The sequence below is a fragment of the Podarcis erhardii genome, assembly GCF_964252035.2.
Source record: "Podarcis erhardii genome assembly, chromosome: 8".
In the NCBI taxonomy this organism is placed as follows: domain Eukaryota; kingdom Metazoa; phylum Chordata; class Lepidosauria; order Squamata; family Lacertidae; genus Podarcis; species Podarcis erhardii.
The window spans coordinates 76,497,982-76,522,470 of record NC_138499.1 but is presented as its reverse complement, the minus strand read 5'-3'; the positions used below and the strand labels follow the sequence as shown (position 1 = coordinate 76,522,470).

Below are 24,489 nucleotides of genomic sequence, written 5' to 3'. Positions count from 1 at the left end.
TCTTAGGTGGGCATCTGTCAGGCTTCGGGGAATCAGCTTCCTCTCCCATGGCAGTAAATAAGCAGATCAAACGGAAGGAAATTCTTACTAGTTAGTTTCTTTAATAAATACAGCGAGAGACAAAAGAAAGTGTCTCCCTCGAATGGCGGTTCTCCCAATTAAGGCTCACCCCCGCCCCAGTCCCTATTGATTTTTGTCACTCCTACGTCTTGTAATCTGGGCTTGTAGTCTCTGTGCTTTCTGTTCTAATGCACTCCGTGTCTTTGAATCTGTTAACTCTCTCTCTTCTGGCATTTCTTCTGCTAGCTGTTCCCCATCCAGGATTTCCTAGCTTCTGCCTTCTGAACTATGCCCCTCTCCAAACCGTTGTTCTAAATCTATACTGTCCTCTTGCTCCTGGGAAGATTCAGGGTCAGGGGGAGGGGGCGGCTCCCATCAATCCTCCTCAGTGCAGTTTTCTTCAGCACAGTCCCTGACAGCATCCTATCTTATTGAGATATTACATGTGTATGTTTTTATGTTTGCTCAAGATTTGCGTTTTTCTGCATGACCTACCATGATCAGAAAATGAGCCTTTTTGGAACACAAATAAGATGTAGGTATTTAGCTCTGGAAACTTCTCTCTCTGCAGTCTTGCTGAAAGGCAGGGTGCTGTTAGTCTGGTACAGCTGGCCCAGAAACTAGATATTTCCTGAAACACACAGGAGTTCAGTATGTAAGAATAATAATGTAACTTTCAGAACTTTATGGTAGAGGTAGTAGAGTGCCCCCATAAACTACCTGGAAGGGAGTAACAGAGAAGAGCTCTTCCATTAAATGAGAGTCTTGTTGAGAAAATGAAATAGAAGGCAAATTGCAAGGTAGATTACTGAAAGCTTATCCAAGAAGGGAGAGAGGGCAGCAAGACATGAGGCGGCAGCATGGAAAGTGTGGCTGTGCAATGATACTTCAGCACTTGGGGCGAAAGGAGGGGATTGAAACGGTGGAAGCTGAAAAGCTGCAGAGAAAGAGAAGAGAAGAAATCAAGGGGAATGAAAGACAAATGAGATGTTCTGATTGTACACCCATTCTTCCTTATGATCTGTCCAAAAACCCATTATAGGGAGAGGAAGCCAGGATCTTCCAAAGCAGAATGAATTGAAAAGAAGCCAGAAAGAGCATTTCTGAGCCCCAGCAACTTGTTACTGGGCAAGGATTGTTTTCTGCTGCTCCAGAGAAGCGGACACGGAGCAATGGTTCCAAACTACAAGAAAAAAGATTCCACCTAAACATTAGGAAGAACTTCCTGACAGTGAGAGCTGTTTGACAGTGGAATTTGCTGCCAAGGAGTGTGGTGGAGTCTCCTTCTTAGGAGGTCTTTAAGCAGAGGCTTGACAACCATATGTCAGGAGTGCTCTGATGGTGTTTCCTGCTTGGCAGGGGGTTGGACTCGATGGCCCTTGTGGTCTCTTCCAACTCTATGATTCTATGATTCTATGATTCTATGATTCTATGATTCTATGATTGCTAGGTGAGCAGAGACAAGTATCGAAAGCTGGATGTAACACGAGTTTGTTGGGGCTGAGCATTCTTAATTCAATTTATATTTTATTATTTAGATTCTGAATCCTTGAACTTTTAAATTCTAAAGCTTTAGTTTATGTTTTACATTTTGTATATTTTATTATTGTAAACCACTTTGAGACCCACATGGTGGAAAGCGAGATTCAAATTAACAAAAAATGCCAAGAAGAGGGCTGTCCTGAAATCTCACTAAGCTCATGTCTCCAAGGCTCAGAGTGAAGGCTCAGAACCAGAAATCTAACCAAAAAAAATAGGGATGGGGAACTGGAAGAAGAGGATGATTGTCAAACCTTCTTAAGACAAAGAGATGTTCAACTCTAGTTGGGTGTTTTCATTGCTAATTGAATAGTTAGCACAAGAACTCAGAGCTCTAATTGTGAGTTAATAAATCGGAGAGCGGTAACTTGATTGAATCAGGAAGATGTGATATAATTTAAACAAGTCCAAGGTTTCCCACCACAACACAGGGCGCTCTCTTTTCAATTTCAATAGACAATATCTACTGGGATAGCAAATGCACTCTGCCCTTCATTATTAGTCTTTGCCAACTAACATTACAGGCAAAATAGAAGCCTGAGAAACATCAGGGTTGAAGCATCTGCCATTGCTGATATGCAGGACAGCACATTCTGCATCTGGGGGCAGAAAATATAAACGTTCTAAACTTCATTGACATAAGAATGTTTAAAATATGAAGAGATGGACAGGAGACGGAGGTATCAAGATGATGTGAGGTACATGGAGGTTTGAAGCACCTGCAAAGGTGTCAAGGTACAGAAAAGCTTACCTGTGAGCAAGGAAGAGTGGTAAGTTAGGGAATGTCCAGAGTAGGGCCCAAGGATTGCCATTATCCAATTTCAGTTTGTTTTTGTTCCACAGGGAATATTTTGGGTTTCAGTAACTTTTAGCCATCTCCTTTCTTTCTCTTTAACATTTATATGTCTTATTCTCTTTAACCTTCTTATTTAAGTAAACGTTTCTCTTGTTTCATAAGCTGTGTGGGGTCTCAGCTTTTTCTAAACATTGTGAAGCCCAGAATCTTATATTTCACACTCCCTAAGGAGGCTTCAGAGAGACCCCAGGGAACATTTGAAGGCTGTCTGATAAGGGGCAGCCTGGAAAATAATTAATCTCATAGCTAATCATTTAAGAGGGCCAGATTCAACTGTGATCAGGCATCCCCTTCCCAGGTGCCATGAGACACAGGTAGTTGGGATGTGGCTGTCACATATATTATAACCACCATAAAAAAACACCTGTAGCTAATTTGAAGGCGTAAAAAGAGGGGGCAGGTGCTGTTATGTATTGAAATGCTCAGATACAAGTTGACTTTAATTATCTATCTAACTCTTTATCCAAACTTAATTAATGCATTTCCAAATTTAATTAATGAAGCTTTATTTGAAGATATTCTAAGCGAAACAACTTGGTATTTATTGTTCATGGCCTAATGACTATCATTTGGAAATTATTCTTAGGGAAGATTTATTTCTTTTGTATTTCTTTCCATCATGTGTCTCTTGAAGATCAGTCTTTATTACCCGAGCTAATTGCCCTAGATGTATCAGGCTTCATCTAATTAATTTTTTCAGCAAGACAGTTTTGAGAGAAAGTTTGAAGCCAGAAACCTCAGTTTTATTTTCCCCCAGTATCAGGCTCCATCTCTTGTAGACAAAAGTACTGCATTTTAAAAATGATTTGCTTGGTTTTCAAACTTTGGATCCCCACCACCAGGCACCAGTCTTGGAAAGTTTTGTAAGCCACATTATGCAACGCTCATTAGGTGAGATGGTGCAAACTACAACAGAAGGTATGGGGTGCTAGCCATCATCTTTTCTTCTTGTATAATTTCCTAACTAAAATCACAGCCTAGCTGCTACTTGTCCTACAACAGAAGACATACAAATATTTCATTTTATCCATTACAGGATAAATTGCAGCTTGGTGTATGTGTCATTTTTTTTAGTTAAATAACAGCAAGAAAGTGGAAAAAGTGACCAAACTTCATGTGTTTGGATATCACATGAAATTTGACTCAACACCTCAGCCTTTATTGCTGTCAGAATGTAATCCTTTGTCTGATCAAGATGTGAACTGGCACCTTATCTTACCACTATATCATTTTTTATCTCTATGAAAGCCTGATTTAAGGAACAGTGATCTCTGGGTGTTATTCCCAAAGATCAAAATGGTGACACAGGAAGCAGACAAAGGCCAGCCTACTATGGTTGTTTTTTATCAACACTTCCGTTGTGCTGTAACAAGCAGTGTTTGGATGACAGAGAAACCTTCTATGGTGTCCCTCTTAGCTACTATTTCAGAAGACAACAGGGAAGGCACAATTTGGCTACAACTGGAAAGTCATTGAGTGGAGTGTAGGACTTTCATTAAGGGCCTCTTACATCTTTCCCCACAATTCAAGCACTTTAAACTAATTATACCTCTTATTCTTCTATTTCTCATGGTCACTTTATCTCAAAATGATTCCAGAATTATAGGCGTGGGAGGGGGATTTCCCCCCCACTCGTCCTCCATGAAGGGGAAACCCATTTAGCAGAAAGTGAAACAGTGAAGTGCTTTGAGTCAATTCTAATGGAAATCAGGAAAGAGGGCAAATAAATCTCATTTTATCACTCAAATTATGCTAAAGTGGTGAAAAAACATACATACACAATGATCAGGCCCTATAGATGGACCCATTCTAAGTGCCATCCTTGCCTTTCAATGAATATTCCATTTATGGAGTACTTCTGCCAAGAGACTTTCTATTGTACTTCTCATCTCTATCTCTCTCTCTCTCTCTCTCTCTCTCTCTCTCTCTCTCTATATATATATATATATTGCTGCTGTATTTCCTAAGCAGAAGGCTGTATTTAATCACACAGAAAGCCAGCTCCTTCCTTTATACTTCTTTGTTTTTGTTTCAGTTCTATTCACCAACTATCCTTGGACATGGCAAACAGACACAATAGTGAAGATGATTCATTGCACCATTCCAGCACAAGGATAAAAGCAATGTTGAGATAGCAAGCACAGTGAATTTAATTTTCCCTGACCAAGGCTCTTTTATTTTCCTTTTCAAATTATTTTATCAAGGCTCCTCTACCCCATCCCACCCCCTGACACACTTACAGAACAATAACTTTAGGTTACTTCGGTGGTGGCTACAACTGGACCAGTATGCCTTCCAGCAAATATGCATTAGATGGAATTAAATGGATGGAGCAGTGCTATAAAAGTGGAACACGTAGTGCTGTTGATAAAAGCACCAATCAGCTCACTGCTGAGGCATCTGCATGTTGCAATATGAATGTTGCTATCGGAATACCACTCAAAATTACCTCGCCTTGGTGAACTATCACTGCCCCACCGAGTAAGAACACTCACCTGACAGACAAGGGCCATTATTTTTAGCTCCATTTTCCTAATAGCCTATGAGGAACATATGATCCATGTGGTGAGAAGTCAAACATTTTGGTCGTACAAGGGTCATTTGTAGTGAAAAGGCCTATTTTCGGTGAATCCTACTGTTGTGTGGCAGTGTACCAAAAAACCCAAGAAACCCAGCAACTATAGAGTAGTACCTAGGGTTGAGTACTTAATTCGTTCCAGAGGTTTGTTCTTAAACTGAAACTGTTCTTAACCTGAAGCACCACTTTAGCCTATGGGGCCTCCTGCTGCCGCCGCGCCGCTGGAGCGTGATTTCTGTTCACATCCTGAAGCAAAGTTCTTAACCTGAGGTAATATTTCTGGGTTAGAGGAGTCTGTAACCTGAAGCATGTGTAACCTGAAGTGTATGTAACCCGAGGTACCACTGTATAACAATAATGATAATAATATTATTATTCTGTTGGGAGCTGCTTTCCCCAGCCACTCTGGGTAACTCCCAACAGAATATTAAAAACATGATAAAACATCAAACATAAAAAACTTCCCTAAACAGGGTTGCCTTCAGATATCTTCTAAAAGTGAGATCGTTGTTAATTTCCTTGACATCTGATGGGAGGGCATTCCACAGGGCCGGCGCCACTACCCAGAAGGCCCTCTGCCTGGTTCCCTGTAACCTCACATCTCACAGTGATGGAACTGCCAGAAGGCCCTCAGAGCTGGACCTCAGTGTCCGGGCAGAACGATGGGGGTAGAGACACTCCTGTACAACAATAAGGCCCATTGTTGGACTCCAACACGCATCATCACCAGCTAGCATAGACAATGATCAGGTTGATGGAGATTGGAATCTATTAGTATCTAAACATCCAAGATTGGAAAACACTGGAATAGACATTACAGTGGTGCCTCGCAAGACGAAATTAATTCGTTCCGCAGGTTTTTTCGTCTTGCGAGTTTTTCGTCTTGCGAAGCACGGTTTCCCATAGGAATGCATTAAAATCAATTAATGCGTTCCTAGGGAGACCGCCTTCAGACCAGATCCGGGGACAGTCTGTCCCCAGACCTCTTCTGAAGGCTGGTGGGGGAAGAAGGACTTTTCTCCCCACCGCCAGCCTTCAGAACAGCCTTCTGAAGGCTGGCGGTGGGAAGAAAAGCCCTTCTCCCGCCGCCAGCCTTCAGAAGAGTTCCTGCAGGGCTGCCTACGCTGCGGATAGCAGCCTGCTGCCCGGTGCGAGGGACGCTCTGAAGCAGAGCGCCCCTCGCGCGGGGCAGACATCTGCAGCTTGGGGAGCCCTGCAGGACTTCCCCGCAGGGCTCTCCAAGCTGCGGGTAGCAGCCTGCTGCCCCTCACGAGGGGCGCTCTTAAGCAGAGCGCCCCTCATGCGGGGCAGACATTCACAGCTTGGGGAGCCCTGCGGGGAACTCTTCTGAAGGCTGGAGGCGGGAGAAGGGCTTTTCTTCCCACCGCCAGCCTTCAGAACAGCCTTCTGAAGGTTGGCGGTGGGGAGGAAAAACCCTCCTCCCACCGCAAGCCCCGGGAACAGAGGAGAATCGCTGCGCGCCTTCTCCTCTGTTCCCGGACCTCCCACCGCAAGCCTTCAGGACAGGTGCTGCGCTTCCCCGCTGTCCCCGGAGATTTCTCTATGGGCTTTCATCTTGCGAAGCAATCCCATAGGGAAATTCGTCTTGCAAAGCCGCTAAAAAATCGGAAAACCCTTTCGTCTTGCGGGTTTTTCGTTTAGTGAGGCATTCGTCTTGCGGGGCACCACTGTACTCAGTTAGAAAGACCAGTGGTCAATTTCAGTACAAAGGAACCTTCTTCAGACTGCTCAACTTGAGATATTTTCTATGCCCAACATACATACAAGCCTCTTTCTGACATGGTCTTTCCCCTTCAAACTATTTGCAAGTGGCAACTAGGAAGGGATAACAGCAATTATTGCATATGGCTGCAAAATTCACTGAATATTTGGGTTGGGAGGGAATCTCTTTATTCTCTTTGAATTCAGCTTTTAAGCAAAAGGCATTTCAGTGGTCTCCCACTCGTTGAGAAATTCAGATGACCTTATCAGATCTGGTGAAAGGACGAGAGAGGAGAGCCACCCCCCCCCGGCCACGGCATTGTTAAATTTCGCATGGCTGCACCCTCTGCCAGCACTGATTGGCCAGCAGGGCCACATTGGGCGTGGCCCCACCCAGCACCAGTGATGCAGCCAGGATTGGCATAAGGGGGCGATCAACTCCCTGCCCCCACAGGGGATCACTGCAGGGGCCAGATGTCTGGCCATAACACTACCCACTGAGAAAGGTGTGAGGACGGCTGCCATCCCTCAAGATTCCTCAGATGTTAAAGAAAGAAAATGAAAATCCATTTGAAATGCAGAAATAAAACGCTACAGTGGAACCTCGGGTTACGTACCGTCCTCCTTACAAATGCTTTAGGTAATGAGCTCTGCTAATCCGGAAGTAGGTCTCCTGGTAGCGAACTTTCCCCCGGGATGCAAGTGGAAGTCACATGGCGGTGGTGCGGCAGCAGCAGGAAGTCCCATTAGCGAAAGCGTGCCTCAGGTTAAGAATGGTTTCGAGTTAAGAACGGACCTCCGGAACGAATTAAGTTCATAACCGGAGGTACCACTGTACATGAAATCTTTGGCCAATATCTTTTAAAACTACATTTCCAGGCCATAACCTCCCCTCCATTGTTGCGAGAGCCCACATTAGAATTACTAGTTTTTATTGTAAATTAATCAAAGCCCCAGGTTCCCTTTTAGCCAGGCAAGCCTTTTTAACTTGTTCTCACAGCAATAAATGGTCCAAGGCCATGGAGACTATTACTGCACGCTACTCCCTCCCAGATCTTGACACGCTGTCAGCTTGGGATCAACATAAAATCCGGGCCTGGATTCTTACAAGAGACGAGGCCATGGACCGGGCACAGTCCACCACAGCTCGGCTCTCCATGTGGCTCCCTAAAGTGAAAGTGGTAAGATCACTTGCCAACTACTTGATAGACCTGACAGAGCCCAATTTGAGAAGAGCGTTTACCATGGCCCGTTTCCATTCTATACCCACGGCCTTCCTGCAGGGGATTTATTCTAAGACCCCTATCACTCAGTGTCTATGCCCATGCACAATGAATGAAGTAGAGGACTTCATACATTTCTTTTTCTACTGCCCTATTTATGAGCTAATAAGAACTAAGCTCCTCCGCTTGATCCCGTCCACCATTACATCTAAGGAAGACTGTTTGAAATCGCTTCTTGTGGACGCAAATCCCCAAGTTTCACGTGGGGCGGCAATCTTTATAGTGCAGGCCTTGAAACTCAGGGCTACTCTGACTGGGTAGTGTGTCCTAGACCTGGACCTGTTTTAATTCTTTCATTACCTTTTTAACCTAATGTGCCGAGCCTATTCTGGGGCCATTATATGCTTTATATACATTCACATTCTAGATTCCCGGCCCCGGCAACTAAATCTTTACATTATTGTCTTAGGGTAATTTAAATGTCATAACCCCAGTAATATCGCTTTGAACTTTGTTTGGTTGCTTGTCTATAGCATTTTTGTTTTATCCTGCTATGGCTGTATGCTAATGCAATAAAGGTTTGATTGATTGATTGATTGATTGATTGATCCAGGCCATAAAAGGAAAATGTTGAGTAGCCCAAGCCAGGAATTTTAAAAGTTATTGAATACCTGATGTTGTTGTTGATGATGATGATGATACATCATTGTATTCTGTCTTTCATTTTAACTGGGTCACTGACTTTCATTTCAAGACAGAGGGAGGAGTTCTGTGACATGCTACGGCAATTGTTTCATTGGGGCAAACATTTTGGCTTACCTGACAGGACGGTCTCCCTCTCCTCCCCCTGTGTGCTGTTCTGGTGGTTCTCGCAACCCCACCCTAACCATTTTTGGGAGGAAAGTGGGAGGAAAGGGGAGAAAGCGCAGCTGCACAAGCAGAAGTCCTTACGCATGGCTTCTTCTGATGGGACTCCCACCCAGAGTGCATACTACAGACTATCAACCATAGAACAAAAGTGATAACATTAATTACTGAAGTAGATACAACACTCTTGTCCAAACAACCCAGGAGATTGCTGTGCTAAAATCCAGTCAGCCCAAAACTTCTGCTTCACAGGTTTTTTGTTTTGTTACTGCTCTACAATGGCTTGGCAGGACCATGACTGAAGAAGCTGGGTCATCTCTATTAGCTGTCATCTTAACTGTCTAAATTTATCTCCACTCCATAAAGTATGACAGGGACAGAATCCACATCAGAAGGCATTCTCCTCCTTGACTGGCACCTGATTGTAACTCCTGCCAAACTATGTGACAAGCAAGGAGACAAGCTTAACTTGTCAGATGGCATAACTTGACAGAGAAAGGGGAGAAAAACAGATTTGGTGTCCAAACACTGCAGTAGTAATCCTTCAGCATTGCAGAAGGTCTTCACTTGTATAATGTTCCAAAGCAATGAATTAACTGCTTCCATGTGACTGCCTTGGGACAGGTTCTTGCAGCTGGACATCACTGACTTTTGAGTGCACTTGTCAGTATGAATATAGTATGCACAACCAATGTGTCATATCACTTTTTGCATTGCCCAAGTTGCAAGCACCCACCCTTTGTTTTACTGGAATAGTACTTCCTCTGGGAAGAAGACCTTTCATTGCTTACAGACAACCACCCAATAGTAAACAATTCCTCACCCACAATAATACAGCAAGCAGACTTAACACGGACACTAGTACCAGAGCCTGTAATAAACCCAGATGCCAACTTTGCTGCCACATAAACCCAGACAACACCATCACTGGACCCAACAACATCAAACTTACCATCTCAGGAGTATTTAATTGCTCATCTTCTAACTTTGTGTATGCTATCAAATGGCAACAGTGCCCTTCAGCTCTGTATATTGGACATACAGGCCAAACCCTACACCAAAGAATAAATGGACATAAATCTGACATCAGGAATCACAAGACAGAGAAACCAGTAGGAGAACACTTCAGTTTCCCAGGACATTCTATACAAGATCTCAAAGTAACTGTCATATTACAAAAGAATTTCAGAAATAGACTGCAAAGAGAAGTTGCTGAATTACAATTTATTACCAAGATTACCAATTGGATTCTTATCTCATTATACACGATAAAGCTATTTTTGGCCATCTCATCCCTTGCTTTTTCCTGCAAGACCAATTGCAGTCGTTAACAGTCGTCAATAGGTTTACCACATTTATCAGCCAATCACCCACTCCCACCACCCTTCTGAGTAATACCCCTCCCCACCCTCTCACTATATATAAAGGTCTGGTGACTTCTGTTTCAGTGTATCTGAAGAAGTGTGCATGCACACGAAAGCTCATACCAAGAACAAACTTACTAAGGTGCTACTGGACAATTTTTTAATATTTTTTATATATATTTCTACTGCATCAGACCAACACGGCTACCTACCTGAATCTAGTACTTAAGCCTGGGCAGTTGTACAGCCATGACCCCAACGTGCCAACCCGCACAATCCATAGGGAGTTACAGATAGGTAGCCGTGTTGGTCTGCCATAGTCAAAACAAAACAAATTCCTTCCAGTAGCACCTTAAAGACCAACTAAGTCAGTTCTTGGTATGAGCTTTCGTGTGCATGCACACTTCTTCAGATACTTCTTCAGACACTTCTTCAGATTCTTCAAGTCCATAGGGACTTGATGGAAGGTGGACATCTCAACGTGTGCATTGGGACTTGGCCTATAAGCATGTACAAGCTAACCTTGAACATTTTGTGCACCTACTGGACTGTGAGTTAATCTTCACCAGAATAACCACACCCATTTCATCTGCTTGCCACAGCTGTCTCCTTGCCTTTTACAACTGTGGGTACCTTCTAATTCTGTTTAATGCTTATGTATCTGTGTACACAATAGTGGAGCTGTACACATCAGGAAACACACACAAACACCCAAGTGTAGAGGAACAGCATGCACATTTTGTTCAGTGTAGCATGTGAACAAGTCAACCAGGGCACCAGAAAAACCTGCTTCTCACTTTGCAAACAGAGAGGCTGGAGAAGGGATTAAAAGCACCCCAGGATGCAATCCCAAATGGGGAGGGGAAATTATGAAGGGTGCCTCATCCAATGACTTACCAGGCTGTTGCTGATAAATATGGATAAAATGATGTGTGTATCTATAAATATATAAATGCTCTGAGATAGCGAGTTAAAGTAGGACTAGGTCTGAAGAGACCAAAGTTCAAAATCTCATTGAGCCATGAAGTTCACTGGGTAACCTTGAACCCATTAGTATCTCTCAGCCTACATATAAGTACTGCTGTGAATATGAAGGTGGGTGGGAATCATCTGCACCCTTGAGTTCCATTGAGAAAATGCAAGATATAATTAAAATAAATAAACGAATATGAAAAATAACAATATAGCATTATACCCCCCCCCATTTTGTTTCCATAGTTACAAAGGATTTCCATATGGCTTCTTAACATTTTGTGGTAAAAACTTCTATTCGTGAAATAATTTTGCCTAGTATAGCAAAAACATTCATGTTATAATTGTAGTCTTCCATACAAAGGCATCCTACAGCATCGTCCGAGTCCAGAACATGATTTGATTGGATTCCAAAGAACTAGCACCTTGCAAAGGTGGGCATTTTCTGGAATGCTGGAATTAGCTCCATTTGAGACTACTCATGGGAAAAGAATAGAAAAGCCAATTGTAACAATTCTTCCACATCATATATTGTACGATTAATGGCTTGTGAAATGCCAGCTTTTCGAATAGTGGCACTTGCTGCTTCCTGTCATTTCCCATTCATTCTGTGAAAGATGAAGCATTTTTAAAAGAGCAGGAGCATTTTTTGGTCACAAGAAATTATTCAGACCTTACATCATCTTGCCTGTGGCTGACTCTGGCTGCAGGCCCCGTGGAGGTTGTCTTTGCTTTTGCTGGGTTTGCAGGGAAGAGGGTCACCAACCATGTGCCAATCTAGAAACTTTGCCACTCACTTTACGGCAGGGGTGGGTAAGTCATGGCCCACCATGAGTATGTGTTCTTATGTGGGTACATGGGTGAATGACTGTTGTATGGCGAGCTCTGGACATGCCTATTGGCATGAATCTCACGGCCACCCAACTACCCTTGCTTGTGGCCCTCAGGGTCAAAACAGTTGCCCACTCCTGCTTTAAGAGACCAGGTAAAGGTAAAGATAAAGGGGCCCCTGACCATTAGCTCCAGTCATGACCGACTCTGGGGTTGCGGCGCTCATCTCGCTTTATTGGCCGAGGAAGCCGGCGTACAGCTTCCGGGTCATGTGGCCAGCATGACTAAGCAGCTTCTGGTGAACCAGAGCAGCACACGGAAATGCCGTTTACCTTCCCGCCGGAGCGGGACTTTGACATGCTTTCGAACTGCTAGGTTGGCAGGAGCTGGGACCGAGGAATGGGAGCTCACCCCGTCGAGGGGATTCGAACCACCAACCTTCTGATCAGCAAGTCCTAGGCTCCGTGGTTTAACCCACAGACACAGAGAAATTTTAAAGCTGTGGCACATCCTTTCACCTGTCATTCTCTGCTGCCTGTCAGATGCAACTATGCTCATGTTTCCTACAACAGACAGGAAAAGAGACCCTCAAAGGAGCAGGTTGCGGAGGGCCCTTTCTGCATACTCTCTTGTTTTCTCAATCAAAACCAGTTTAGAAAGCCACATTAGAAACTTGTGCTGGAGAGACAATTTAGAAATGGGAGTGGGGGGTTTGCCAGGCCAATGGTGCCTACTGGCATACCACATTGCTACTGCCACCCGCTCTCCACATTTTTCTTCTAAGAAGGGGGAGGTCGTAATTGCTTTTTAGAGTTGTCTTCAATCTTTTCAAACCAATGACCCACCTTTTCCCAAAACATGCATTTGGAGACCCACTTCTTATTTTGTACCGTGTATCTGTATGGTGGTAATACTGCTATTGTTACACAATAAAAAAGGACCCCTGACAGTTCAGTCCAGTCATGAACGACTCTGGGGTTGCGGCACTCATCTTGCTTTACTGGCCGAGAGAGCTGACGTTTGTCCACAGACAGTGTTTCCGGGTCATGTGGCTCTGGCAAAACCAGAGCAGTGCATGGAAACAACGTTTACCTTCCCACCGGAGTGGTACCTATTTATCTACTTGCACTTTGATGTGCTTTCAAACTGCTAGGTTGGCAGGAGCTGGGATCGGACAATGGGAGCACACCCCGTCGTGGGGATTCAAACCACTGACCTTCCAATCGGCAAGCCCTAGGCTCAGTGGTTTAGACCACAGCGCCACCTGCGTCCCTTGTTACACAATAATGGTTCCCAACTGACCTGCTTAAGACCTCACTTCCATGGAACCCAACCAATTACTGATATTTAGGTTTCCTCTTACCTTTTATCAGCTTCTGCTATCACAAACTTTCATACACAATCAGGGTCTGGCACCATGTCACCCCATGAGATTTGTGTGTGTAGGTTTAAGTCAGCTTTAGTGTGTTTTTCTCCTGGCCTAGGCAGAGTCTCTTTCTGGGAGCTGAGGCCTTGCTTTTCAGTGAGCACATGTGTTCTCCAGGTGTTACGATATCTTATGTTTGGAAGTAATAGTGAAGCCTGTTGCTGATGCTACTAGAGTCACTGGTGCATAGTCTGAATTTCAGAGCCAAAGAGTGGATGTAAACTCATCACATAATACCATCCACAATCAGAGGACGAAGGAGTCTGATGAAGAGTGATCTCCCTCACACTCAGTAAGGGCCAAACCAGAACATGTCTGTGCCCTTAAGTGCAGGGTTTCATTTTTTTTTTTACATAAATTGCCAGTGCAAGTGAACCCTCTCAGTCTGGATTGGGCCCTTGGCATGAAGACTTTAACTTCTTGCCCTCCATTACTGATTTAGATTGATTGGGGAGCATGCTTGCTTATTTGCATATGTAAAAGTGCTCTCTGTGAAGCAAATGGAATGTTATTTTCCTGTGCAAATAGCAGGAGAAAGGCGTAATTTGAATTGGGTCTACTGTAGGAGGAAAACACCAAAAGCCCCTTAATTTACCCACTCTCAAAACGTGAGAGAGCTTTGATTTATGTCTTGTTTGAAGCTAAATCTATCAAATTCACACCTTCTGAAACAATATGCAAATGGAAACATGGCCAAGTATTCAAATTGGCACTTACGTGAATTTGGCTACATCGAGCAAGCAATGTTTGCAAAAATTCGTATGTTAGGGGAAGCATGGATAATAATGAAAATACTGGTTTAAAATGGCACACAAAAATGTGTCCGTTAGTCAAAATTGCATAGAAAATATGTGTCCATTAGGAGAAATTAATATTAAAATGCTGGTGAATTTTCCTGAGGATTTTTTTTTTTAAAAAAAAACAACCCTGTTAGTTGCTGCAGAATGAAGATAAATTAATTTAAGATTGATAAAATGAGGAATAGAGAGGACTAATGTTGGCTGATCCTCTCATCCCACTCCCCTCCCCCCCCACTAGGATCCCTCCCAATCCTGATTGTTCCCTCTGCACTGCCAATTTGTGTTAAAAACTAAAAACCCAAACCCTACAAACCCTTAGCAACCCTGTGTTTAAGAGCATAGATAAGAAGCTAAGATATTTCCAGTTTGGCACTCAGCCCCATTCCTGCCTTGAGTCCTGCACCACATGGAAAATCTAGGCTATCATTCTGCTCACAGCACAGGCTATTTGAATCCTACAAAGTCAATAAGACTTAAGCAGGCGAACTCTCTGAAGGATTTCAGCTTTAACCTTTTAACTTAATTATCTTCCCCACATTTCCCACAGCAGCCTCTAATCTCCAGCAGAGTCATCCATTTCCTGCCTGCCATTAACTCAGCCATCCTATACTCTCGCCACCACATCCACTGCCCATTCAATAAGTTGTCACTGTGTGCAGAGAGCACATGTGAGGGTGTAGGGAAGGGGGGAAAGTGTGGCCAACCGTGTGAGCAATAATTCCAGATTCTCTGAATGTATCGGAATGCAAAATCATGTGAAGTCTCATCTTGTCATCTTTTACATCGCGTGTGCAATAGTAAATGAAAAGCTGGTTGCAATCTCTTAAGGCCCTTTGCTCCAACAGTGTTTTTTTCCACTTTGTAAAATTACATCATTTATTTCAATTCCTTTCAACCCTTTGAGATTTAGGGCAGTTCTGAACTAATGAGTGCTGGAAATGTAAAGAAAGGGAAGGTATCTTCTACCACATGTTGTAGACATGTAAAGAGGTAAAGGCTTGCTGGGAAATGGTATATAATAAGTTAAAGAAAATGTTTAAAACATAATTTTGTTAAAAAACCAGAAGGCTTTTTACTGGGTATAGTGGGTGAAGAGATATCAAGGGAAGATAAAAGACTGTTTATTAGGGCGGTTCATAAAACAGCTTTCTTTTTTTGAAAATGCCTGCTCCAAAGGTCTTATCTTACTACGCTAGGGATTATATAGCTATATCTGAAATTTCATGCATATCAGTTAATATCTTGACACTCCTCCATAAAAATAGCTGTTTACTTGGCAGTTTTCCTATGTCGTGAAGGCTGAAATTACAATTCAGTGGAGCAGTGTCAAGATAGTAACTGATAAGACCTTTGGAGCAGACTATCTTTTTAAAATTTTATTATGAACCACCCTACTGTTTATGTATGCAACAACAGCAGCAAGATTTTTTTTAGCCCAGAAATGGAAACAACAAGAAGTACAAATGAAAGAAGAGTGGCAGATGAAGATGATGGACTTTGCAGAACTGGTGAAGCTGACAGGAAAAATCTGAAACCAACACGATCAAGTATTCCAAAACGATTGAAATAAATTTATACGATATCTGAAAGATTACTGCAAGCAATTAACATGACTAGCAGGGTTGTCTGAAGACTTGTAATGAGAAATTTTCTATCTTTCTATATTTATTTAAATTTGGAGCCATTTTGTAATGAATGTCATTAGAAATGGAAAACGTATAAAATGCAGCAATATAAAGGTTAATTTTGAAAGCCATGAGGTGGGAGGGAAGGAAATTGATAGGTTCTAAAGAGCCAGAATGGTAAAGTGGATAATGAAGATGTGAATGTATAATATCAAATGGAAAATAAATGAAAATTATATTAAAAAGAGAGTTAGGGCAGTTCTAGACAGTCATTATTTTGAAGTGGGATTCAATTCAGACCAGCAAATTCAGGTTGCACAATAATTGCGGGCTGGGAGGTCTTGCACAACAAGCCCACTTCCTCAAAAGATTGGACATTTTGCGAGAAGGAAGTTAACGGGGAAAATGTACTGGAAAGTGTGGAATGTAACTCCAGCAATGTCTCATCTCCCTGCAAATGAATTAGGATGAATGATCAATAAACAGGTCACCTGACTAGAAGTGCATTGATTGAAGGTGATGGGAAGTTTTGCTTCTGCACATGACCCTGGCAAACCGCTCTAAGTTTCACACATTTGTTGAACTGCTGGGAACTTTGTTGAATTTGCTAAGACTGAACTTAATTAAACTGCAATGCAGTTGAAAATGTAGACACTTTGAGTTTATTGTATTTTAATAACAGGGTGGATATCCATACCTAGTGGTGGGGGAGAAATTCAATACTGTTTGCATGAATGCCAACCTGCAGTTCCTGAACTAATATGTGAACTTTAAAAGTCAACTTTTAAAATTCACATTTTTTCTGAAGTTTGCAATGCCTTTCTCCAGTCAAGTAACGTGCACAGAAATGCATATATTGGAGTAATCTGTGCAGAGAAATTCATATATTGATTGAAATAATATATGAAAATCTGTTATAATTGGAGAAAGTGTTTTGCAACAACGTGTATATTATGGAGAATAGCATACAGAAATGTGTATATTGGGAGAAATTTGCAGTAAAATGCTAATGAATTTTCAGGATGAAATTTTGGGAGGAAGGAATTGCAAAGTGATGTGGAAATATGGGGAACTAAATTTAAGATGTGGAAAATGATAAACTGAAAACCACAGCAACAAGATTCACCCATCTCTACACTTAAATAGGTTTACAGGGTCCCAAGAGTGTTGACGAGTGCAATAACCTGTCATAGTGGCAAACAATATACTTTATTTGAAAAATATATGTACGAATAAAAGCTTATTTTCCCCCTTTTGTTTATTCAAAGATAATGTAACAATACTGAACAGCAACACTTGCTTGCAGAGGTATTTTTCACTGAAAAGTCATATAATACTTTCCATATTTTTCTTTTCTTAAAAAAATAGAAGTTTTTGCACACTTGGGGGGTGGAGTAAGAATGACCCAACTTCATAATGCTGCTGTTACCATTCTCTTAATGCACGGTGTTATTTCAAAGGTCTAGCAATGGCAAGTTGCTTCATAGCAAAGAACTCCAGGTGTCCATGGCAACAACTACTATCTTTCTCTGCCATCCATGCAGCTCCCGCCCTATAACAACATGAAGGAAAATGTAGATGATAAAGACTGACAAATATGCTCTAAGAATTAAGTGGGGGGGGGGGTTTACAGGAGCTTTGTAGATATCAGTGGAATCAGACTTTCACAAAAGAAGCTAAAGTAGCAGCATCCATTACCCGACAGCATTACCAACATGATGACATTTTATGAATGATTCATGGACATGCCTCTGAATTCCATGCTTAGCATATGAGCTCTAAACTAGGGCTTGCTGATCAGAAAGTCTGCGGTTCAAATCCCTGTGACGGGGTGAGCTCCCGTTGCTTGGTCCCTGCTCCTGCCAATCTAGCAGTTCGAAAGCACAAAGTGCAAGTAGATAAATAGGTACCACTCCAGCGGGAAGGTAAACAGTGTTTCCGTTCGCTGCTCTGGTTTGCCAGAAGTGGCTTAGTCATGCTGGCCACATGACCCGGAAGCTCCCTCGGCCAGTAAAGCAAGATGAGCGCCGCAACCCCAGAATCGACCGCGACTGGATCTAATGGTCAGGGGTCCCTTAGAGGGAGTGGCTTAAAGTCTGCAGGTGAACACTTCTAAACCAGGAAGGATGTGATGAATTTACACTCAGCTGTGGGAGGAATGAATGCTAGTTGTCTCCATCCAGCTAGAGGGCTATAGACATGCACATGCTTCTTCAACCTGTGGCCCTTCAGTTGTTTTGCATTACATAGGATTGCCATAATTCCAAAAGTGAAAATTTTGGCATCCCCCCCAAAAAGGTATTGGGCCTTTTTATGGATTTTTTACAGCATTTCTCTTTTAAAAAATCACCCTAGTTGCTATATGTCCAGGTTTCCCAGACATTTTGCCGATTTGGCAAAAATCCGCCCAAATGCCATTTTGACAGTCCGATTCCCGGATGTGTCCAGGAAAACCCAGACATATGACAGCCTTCATCAGCTTAAGCCAGCATGGTTGTGCTGGCTGATGCTGTTGGGCATTGCAGTCCAAAATATTTGGAGGGCACCAGGATGAGGAAGACTGACCTAGATCAGTGGGGAATCTCTCATGCATGCAGGCGGTGAAAACATGGTTGGTTTCCCCTTCTTGGTACAGGAGCCATTCCTGCAGACATGTAGGCTTCTGTGGCTGGGGGTTGAAACTGGCTATTCAAGAAAAGGTCTTCCCCTCCCAACAACAAACACACTGCCACAGCTGATTCATGTGACTGTGTGCTTTGAAGAGAGCTGTGGAGACACACCCATCTCACCGCAATTTGTAGTGCAGTAGACTTTAGTAAGGGGCGCAGGTGGCGCTGTGGGTTAAACCACAGAGCCTAAGACTTGCCGATCAGAAGGTCAGCGGTTTGAATCCCCGCGACGGGGTGAGCTCCCGTTGCTCGGTCCCTGCTCCTGCCAACCTAGCAGTTCGAAAGCACATCAAAGTGCGAGTAGATGAATAGGTACCACTCTGGTGGGAAGGTAAGCGGCGTTTCCGTGCGCTGCTCTGGTTCGCCAGAAGCGGCTTAGTCATAATGGGCACATGACCCGGAAGCTGTACGCCGGCTCCCTCGGCCAATAAAGCAAGATGAGCGCTGCAACCCCACAGTCGGCCACGACTGGACCTAATGGTCAGGGGTCTTTAGACTTTGGTAGGGTAACTGCATTTGAGATGACTTTTCTTGTAATTAGATTCTGGTTTCATATATATACTCAAGTTTTTATGATTTGGAATGCAAACTACCTTGAACACACACACACACACAGAGAGAGAGAGAGAGAGAGAGAGAGAGAGAGAAATATGGCAAATAAAGTTTTAAAATAAGTATAGTTCACACTTTTCAAGATGGCTCTTATTTTTAAACATCTCTTCACGTAAAAAAAAGAAGCCAGATCCGACTGTTTTTCAATTTCCTTAACCTTCTTTATATGCTCCAGTTTTTCTCCCTCTTGAAATTTGACTACCCTGATTCTCTTATTCAGCCAAGAACAGTGCTGTAGATCTATGGTGTGGAAGAAGAGTAAATTTTTCTTCCCCTGTCCTGCATGAAGCTAGCCTCCAATATGACCTGGCTCCTTTGCATAATCACCTGATCACATGGAGGCCCAATTCATGTTATCTTCACCCACTTTTGAGATGATGAAGGATTCTAGAAACCTGGGCTCCAGGCACTGGGTTATTTACACAAATAGTTGGTTGATCTCATCATGTAGTAGATGCAAGGGAGAGGAGCACCATCATCTGAGTGGGCATGAAAATAATGTTTCATTCTGTTGATGCTTTTCTGCTGGTGGTCCTCTCCTTAAAACAGGCCAAAGGCATATAGAAGAAAGGAGGGAAGCCTGTTCCAGTTCACTTCTAGAACTTGTACTATGTGGAAAAATCACTGTTGGTGTTTTTGGTTTAAGAAGTTTTATGGGGAAACTTAGTGGTCTTGCACTAGTTAGTTCCAGACTTTCTGACACAGTACAAATTTGGATTTGACAATAATTACATTTGTGTTTGGTATTTTAATGAACATGTTTGAATTCATACAACCTTTTCCCCAAGGCTTCCATATCTGCGGGAAAATTATGTGGAATGTGATGAAACTTCCATGATTTTATTCAGGAGTTGCTTGTTAAGTGTTTTCCAAGGGAATTCTAAAAATCTAGGAGGAAAAATTAAGCACACCAATGTCCCAAGGAGCCCCCCCCAGGAGTTAAGCAATCAAGAATACATACTAGTCCTGTAGATTTCTGGATGAGAATGTGCATCTTACTGAATCTGGACCACCTCTAGCTCTTTTCAGATTGGAGCATTGGTTACAAAATCACTTTAAAACACAGCTGTTTAAGTGCTTTGCCCATGGGTGGACGGTATAATTGTGGAAGAAAGGAAGAAGGTAAATGTGTCATGCTGAAATACATTTCACTCCATCAGGGAAGGGGGAACTGCCTTTCCGATGTCCTCAGGAAATCTTTGCTGATCTACACACAGCAAGAAATTACCAAACAATATTTCTCTGCGCATAACCTTTGCTTAAACTCACAGTACGATAACAGTGACCTTGCATTCAATCACACACAAAGTAAGATCCCCTCCCCAGTAGTTTAATCTTATTAACACACAAAGTACCAAACAGAGAAATTGTCTGCTGTGGGGAGAATAGAAATAAGAGTAAAACGTTAAAATAATGGGGGATGACGAGGCAGGGAGGAATGGCAATTCTTTTTGTTCCGCTCTGTGAAGCTTTTTCTCTGTTCTTTAGCCCTGAAGGTTCAGAATTTATGCTATTTGTCATGCAAACAACAAAGCACTAGGGTGGATCGTTGAATCAAAGACAGTAAGCATTGCAAACATGCAGACTTATAATGATACAAAAGCACATTTGGAGAACATTCTGGTAAGGACACATCAAAGAGACTGCACAAAATCAACCAGAGCTGAGTCTTAGCTAGCATTGGGTGGGATTTTAAACACATTGGCACCCCAGGGATCATCCTATATAGAGAGAATAGCATTTCCCAAATGCTTGATATGTAGCCCACAACTACCATCCTCCACCATGGACATAAACTGGAGGCACAATTCAGTTTCACTTCTTGATGCTTTATTTTTCTCTAAAGGACTGAAGATAGCCTGGATAATATGACCTCCCAGCCCTTTGCCCAAGTCGAGTCATAAATTCTGGATAATGATGATGGTTTGTCACAGAGGCTACATCAAGGAATCCCACTGCAGCCTTACACTCTCTCCTAGGTAGATGACCCATCTACATTTTGGTACAGAGACAGTAGCAAAGTGGCATGGAGCCTTCCTGCTCCAATGGGCAACACGTGATGGGCAAATCCAACATGGCAGCCTAATTTTGCAAGGCACACTTCTGTCCACTTGTATAAGGCTAATGCAACCTAGCACAGAGTTTTAGAATCTCTGAAATGGGGCACTGATTCTTGTCACACACACACACACACACACACACACACACACACCCGGTAAAAGAATTACGTAGACCTGTTTAGCAACTTGTTGGTTGAAGGGCAAAATTTGGCCTCCAGCTTACACCTGTTCCTGCTATCACTTGTATAGCAAATGTTTCCTCAAGTTAGGCAAGCAGGTGGGATGCAATTGCAGCACGGAAGTATAGTTTAGTATAGTTTAGTGTGGATTGACCTGGATATTGATCATCCATATTCCCGGATGAAGGAAAGAGGAAGTAAGGAGCAGTCAACGTGTCCTATATCAGAGTCTGGAATTTCAAAGTATGCTGGTCTGGTGAACTACAGTGGTACCTCGGGTTACATACGCTTCAGGTTACATATGCTTCAGGTTACAGACTCCGCTAACCCAGAAATAGTACCTCAGGTTAAGAACTTTGCTTCAGGATGAGAACAGAAATCGTGCTCTGGCGGCGCGGCAGCAGCAGGAGGCCCCTTTAGCTAAAGTGGTGCTTCAGGTTAAGAACAGTTTCAGATTAAAAACAGACCTCCGGAATGAATTAAGTACCGTATTTTTCGCTCTATAGGGCACACTGGACCATAGCATGCACCAGACCATAGGAGGGGGAGAACAGGGTGAAAAAAATCTCCCCCTCTCTGCTCAGCACCCCTTCAGCGAAGCGGCAGAAGAAATGGAGCCCCTTCCATTTCTCTCCCCGCTTCGCTGAAGGGGCGCTGCATAGCAAAAGGAACCCAAAGCCTTTGGAGTGCAGCTTTTGCTGAAGCCTAGAGAGCAAAGCCTTCGCGTTGCTTTCGCTGAAGCCTGGAGAGCAAGAGGGGTTGGAGGCTTCAGCGAAAGCAACATGAAAGCTTTGGAGTGCAGCAGGAACTCACGCTGCGCTCCGGAGGCTTCAGGCGGCTATCCCTGAAGCCTAGAGAGCAAGAGAGGTCGGTGCGCACCGACCCCTCTCACTTTCCAGGCTTCAGCGAAAGCAACGTGAAGCCTCCGGAGTGTGGAGGGAGCACTCCCTCTGCACTTCAGAGGCTTTGTGTTGCTATCACTGAAGCCAAGGAGCCTGCATCTGCTCCATAGGACGCACACACATTTCCCCTTCATTTTTGGAGGGGAAAAAGTGTGTCCTATAGAGCGAAAAATATGGTACTTAACCTGAGGTACCACTGTACACACATTTGAAGCAGCTGAGTAACTTCATATAGGGGCTTCAGAGAAATAATCATATGCAAACGAAAATGAATTTTGTGTACATGGAGATATTGGGCAGAGGTCACCCACCGTACCTTTATTTGTCTGCAATGGAGACTCACCAACATTTATGTCCATGGGATTTGGGAAACAGTCCCTGCTTTCCCTCATTTTTTCAGCTTGGGCAAAACCTATTTGTTTCACAGGGTCTTGGCAGATAGGCTGTTCAGGGGGAAAATGATGTAAAGGACTGTCAAAGGCAGACTTTAGCTGTAGCAATACCTTGCAGATTCTTGGTACCTCCTTCTCGTGCTGAAATAGCCTTCACTGGGTAATCAATCACAGCAGCTCATTAGACACTCCACTCTTCTTCTGTATTACAAGCCCCCCCCCCAAAAAAAAATTCAATTTATTTACTTTTAAAGCAAACCTCTTCTTTTTGTTTTTCTTTCTCTATGTTATATAACTTTTATGCTGTCACTTAATATACTTTATTTAAACAAACAAACAAAAACAAAACCCTTGGGAAAATGTCACACATTGCAAAAGGATTGCAGGCTTCGTAAAGAAGAGTGACAGAGAACCATTCCAACGGACAATGTTACAAGAAATGCTCCACGGTAAAGATTTTTAACATTTGTGAGATTCTTTAACACTTGGTAAGAAAAACCACACTTGATGGGTTGAAGTATATTCCTTAAAATGAGGAGCTGGTTAAAAAGAAAACGGAAAGGTGAGTTTTTAATTTGCAAGGCCTATCTACGATACAATTTTATAGTCATTTTTATAACTGTCATGGCTTCCCCCGCCCCCCAAGAAAACAAAACAAAACATGGGAAATGTAGTTTGGCAAAGGTGCTGAGAATTTCTGCTGGATTATCTCTGCACACTTACATGTTGTCACAGAACTACAGTTCTCAAGGGCTGACTGAAGGGAAGGAATGCTAAACCAGTTTTATGTCATTAAATTAGGTACCGTATTTTTTGCTCTATAAGACGCACCAGACCACAAGAGTTTTTGGAGGAGGAAAACGAGAAAAAAAATATTCTGAATCTCAGAAGCCAGAACAGCAAGAGGGATCGCTGCGCAGTGAAAGCAGCAATCCCTCTTGCTGTTCTGGTTTCTGGGATAGCTGCGCAGCCTGCATTCGCTCCATAAGACACATACACATTTCCCCTTACTTTTTAGAAGGGAAAAAGTGAGTCTTATAGAGCAAAAAATACGGTATGTCCAACAGACATGGTGGGGTACACACTTGTTGGAAGATAGTGATCCTCATGAACTTGGTGGGACTCTCTAATGCACAGACAACACATTCTGCATGGCAAAGCAACAACATTCCAATATCTTGCGAGATTGGAAGGCTTCACTTTGGTTGAAAGACCATGGCTCCATGGTAGAGGAAATGTTTTGCATGTAAAAGGCCTCAGGTTCAATCCCCAGCATCTGTAGGTAGGACTGGGGAAGGGCTCCTGATATTGTGGAGATCTGCTGTCAGGGTATGTAAACAATACTGAGCTAGGTGGAACAATGGTTTAGTATACCGTAGCCTCCTGTCTTCCTTTCATAATGTGAACAGTGTCCCCAACTCACTGAAGAACCTCCATGTGCAGAGTGATCTGAATACATGAGACACCCTGCCTTCCCCCCAGTGGTGAAGCTACATGCTATACTACCGGGGGCAGAGAGCAGCCAGGGGCATGGCATGCTGCCTGTGAGGGCATGGTGCACCGTCCACAGGGGCGTGGCACATGTTCTGTGGGCGTGGCATGCCACCTGTGGGGGTGTGGCGTCCGGCCCATGGGGGGTGCACGGTGCATGTCTGCCCCCCTGCTGCGATGGCCCCCTACCGGAATAGTGGTGCTGGGGGTGGTTCGCTCCCTCAACACACCTGTTCCTCTGCCAGTGCCGCCCCCTGAAAATGTTGACATTATGGCTTTCATTGTCTTTCTTGGTTTCCTCGTTAAAAACAAAAATGTGGC

The 24,489-nt window shown here is 43.2% G+C and overlaps 1 long non-coding RNA gene across 1 annotated transcript in view; it reads left to right on the top strand.

Moving 5' to 3' along the window:
* LOC309348173 overlaps positions 1 to 24,206 on the top strand; it is a 172,607-nt gene extending 148,401 nt beyond the window's left edge. Inside the window, exons 2-3 of the long non-coding RNA XR_014159267.1 lie at positions 22,476 to 23,465; positions 23,719 to 24,206. This is a non-coding gene — a long non-coding RNA (uncharacterized lncRNA). The remainder of the gene's footprint in view (positions 1 to 22,475; positions 23,466 to 23,718) is intronic.
* The last annotated feature ends 283 nt before the right edge of the window (positions 24,207 to 24,489 follow it).